This window comes from Microtus ochrogaster, chromosome 5 (genome assembly GCF_000317375.1).
Source record: "Microtus ochrogaster isolate Prairie Vole_2 chromosome 5, MicOch1.0, whole genome shotgun sequence".
NCBI classification, from domain to species: Eukaryota; Metazoa; Chordata; class Mammalia; order Rodentia; family Cricetidae; genus Microtus; species Microtus ochrogaster.
In genome coordinates this window covers 68,930,720-68,934,326 of record NC_022012.1, presented here as the reverse complement: position 1 = coordinate 68,934,326, position 3,607 = coordinate 68,930,720, and the positions used below count along the sequence as shown (strand labels likewise).

At 42.0% G+C, this 3,607-nt stretch overlaps 1 non-coding gene and 1 pseudogene across 1 annotated transcript; one reads left to right on the top strand and one right to left on the bottom strand.

The window, feature by feature from the left end:
- Window positions 1-472: 472 nt before the first annotated feature.
- LOC101990966 lies at window positions 473-1,337 on the bottom strand (annotated as a pseudogene).
- Window positions 1,338-2,279: 942 nt separating this feature from the next.
- On the top strand, window positions 2,280-2,385 carry LOC113456174. The gene has a single exon (XR_003377033.1). It is a non-coding gene; the product is annotated as a U6 spliceosomal RNA (small nuclear RNA).
- The last annotated feature ends 1,222 nt before the right edge of the window (window positions 2,386-3,607 follow it).

Genomic DNA, 3,607 nt, shown 5'->3' with positions numbered 1-3,607 from the left:
TTTTTTTTCTGATGATTCTGACTCATGACTTCTCATCTCTGTATGTCTCTTTTCCTGAGTTCAGGATACTGTGTTTGAAATGATTTTCACAGACATCACCTGATGCTAGCTAGCTTCCTTCTCAAAAGATTTAAGTTGTATCTGCCAAGTGCTCAAAGCAGTCATCAGTGTGGGACACAGGTTTGTGGTTTCCTCCATCACTCCTGGCCTGAAGGACTGTGGTCCACACCCTCCCTCTCAGAATACAGCTCTCCACGTTCCTATTCAAATCTGCTGTGGATCACCATCCTTGGAGGGGCACTCGTAATCTAGCCTTCATTCCTGCAGTTTAGGAAGCCTTTTTTTTTTTTAACAAATAACCAAAATGTTTTATTTGACTAAATTCAGATTCATGCATAAGCATGACAGTCTCTCTCTCTCTCTCTCTCTGTTTATCAGACTTTGGCAATTAAAACAAAAAAACCCAAAAACAAAAAAACAAAAAACAAAAACCATAAACAAACCAAGCAGCCTTGTACAGAACAATGAGAACGCCAAAGATGAGGAGTCTACAGTTTTACTGTAGGACACATATGTACACATATATACATATGTATATATTTCTGAAAGGCCGTGTCAACTCTCAGGTCAGCTCAGACACACATGACTCCAGAATCACTTCTTCACTTCTCCAAGGTCTTCGATGCTGTCATCATCCACCTCTGGCCACTTTTCCTGAATGACATCAATTATGTCATCTGTGAAGTCTCCCTGAATGATGATCTCATCCTCCCCTGTTACTGAGGCACCGCAGGAGAATTTTTGAGCAAAAAATCTTTGTGCTTCTTTGAGATCAATTTCAAATGTTGCAAGGCCACACACTCTCGTCACGTATTTCTTCTTCGCTCTGGGAATTTTGGCTATTGTGACCTTCTGTGGCACTGTCTTCTTCTTCTGTTTTATTTGACCTCTTCCCCCTCTCTTTTGCTTTTTCTTCTCCTCCTCTTCCCCCACTGTCCCTTGACCTTCACTAATGCCAGCTTCTTGTTTGGGTGAATTTTCTACAGTCAGTTTTGCAAATTCATTTGGAAAATTTTTCTCTAGCCATTGTCTACATTTAGCAACATCAGGCATATATTCACAGTACTCTGCTGGTAGTGAACAAACTCCACAATAAAGGACTCGAAGAGGGTAATCGGAATCTAACTTGGCACTGTTCCTCGTATTGCCTTTGCAATCAGTCCCACTGGATTCAGAAATGTCGGTATCCATCTCACAAACCCAGCAGGTCGCACAGCCCCCGCCGCCTCCGCTCCCGCCAGCTGAAGCGACACATGCAAGTCCTCTTGCCCAGCCACAGCAGCCCCCTAGGAAGCCTTTTATAAGCAGTTTAGTGACTCATTCATCTCTACAGGGTCTGCACAAAACACAGGAAAAACCTGCTTACAAATGGCTCACTCTGGGCCCCAGTTCTAGCTCAAGTCTTGCTTCTAATTCTTAGAAAATTACAAGATGTTTCATGATTTCTAAATCTCTTTACTTATCTGCAGTGGAACGGCAAGTGCCAATTATCTCACCCAGATGTTCTGTCTGTACGGTCTTTTCCTAAGGACATGTGTGCAACTTCACATGTGTGCTGATATCTCAGTTTTATATCTTTGTCCTCATCTTTCTTTGAACACCAGATGCATCTGTTCAACTGCCTAGTCTATATCTCCACCCTGTTATTTCATGGGAACTCCAAGCCCAAAGAGGCATACCAATCAGATTTATATCTATGTGTCATTCAATTCTTCAGTCTAAAGTTTCAGCTTATGCTTTAGTTTTTAGATGTATTTATTTATTTTTATGTGTGTGATTATTTGCCTGCATCTGTGTCTGTGTACCATGTCTGTACCTGGTGTCCACAGAGATCAAAAGAGGGTTTTAGATCCCCTGGAATAAGAATTACAGATGGCTGTGAGCTACCATGTGGGTGCTAAGAAACATTCCCAGGACCACTGCCAGAGCAGCCAGTGCTTTTAACTGTTGAACCATTTCTTCAGGCTTTATTATTGCTGTTGTCATTACTTTAGGCAAGAGCTTACCCAGGATCACTGGCTGACCTGAAACTCTCTATATAGACCAAGCTGGCCTTCAACTCAAAGATCTGCCTGCCTCTGCCTTCCAAATGCTGAGATTAAAGGAATGTGCTCCCACAACCATCAAAACATCAAAATTTAAATGAGAAATATACAAAGACTTAGTGATTTTAGCTCTGCTATTGATAATTGACAGAATAATTTTTTAACAGTAACGTTGTGCTCGCTCTGACAGCACATATATTAAAATTGGGACCATACAGAGAAGATTAGATGTCCCCTGTGCAAGGATGACACAAAAATTTATGAAGCAGGGGCTGGAGAGATGGCTCAGCGGTTAAGAGCATTGCCTGCTCTTCCAAAGGTCCTGAGTTCAATTCCCAGCAACCACATGGTGGCTCACAACCATCTGTAATAAGATCCGGTGCCCTCTTCTGGCCTGCAGGCATACACGTAGAAAGAATATTGTATACATAATAAATAAATAAATATAAAAAATTCATGAAGCATTCTATATTTAAAAACAAAAAGCAGCAACACAGGCCAGATAGTGATCATGCACGCCTTTAATCTCAGCACTTGCGGGGTCAGGAGGCATGCAGATCTCTTTGAGTTCTAGGCCAGCCTGATCCACAAACTGAGTTTCTGGATAGGCAGGGCTACAAAGAGAAATCCTGTCTTGGGAAACCACAACAACAAACAAACAAAATCAGGAAAAGCAGAGAATATCAACTTACAACGCTTTCTCATCCAGACAGTGCTGCACATTACTAGATTATATTATACACTGACACATAAAGCAAATGTTTACACATCTACATGAATGAATTCATGCACGAAGGATTAAATTAGATAACAGAAAAAGTATTTTAAAACTCCCCTACAAGTAATGGAAGTGAATAAAAACAACACCCTTAAATACCTGGATCAAGAAAGATCAGAAAAAAAAATTTTAACTGAATTAAGGTTAAAAACACAAGTATTAAAATATGTGAAATGCCATTAAAGCAGTGTTCTCAGAGAAAAGTATAGCATTAAATATTTTTTGCATTAAATATTTATATTGGGGAGAAAAGGCTTTAAAGTGAGTGATGTATGCTTCCATTAAGCAGAAAGCAAGCAGGGGAACCAGAGAACCTAAGTGGCTCCTGGGCACCAGTCTCCTCCTGGGCACTGGGCTCCTCCTGGGCCATGGGCTCCTGACAGGCTGTGCACTCCAGTAGAGCTGAACTGGGGATGCCCTGGTGAAACATGAGCTTGTTCAGAGGATTCTGGAGATGCCTTAGACAGTAAAATGCTTGCCATATGAACATGAGGACCTGAATTTGGGTCCCCAGCACCCTCTGAGAAGCTGGCCAGTGCACATCTGTAATTTCAGCACGGGTAAGATCCCTGTGGCTCCGTGGCTAGCTAGTCTGCCCAATCAGTGAGCTCCAAGTTCAGTGAGAAAGCCTGTCACAAAAATATGGTGGAAGCCAGGAAGTGGTGCACGCCTTTAATCCCAGCACTCAGAAGGCAGAGGCAGGCGAATCACTGTGAGTTTGAGA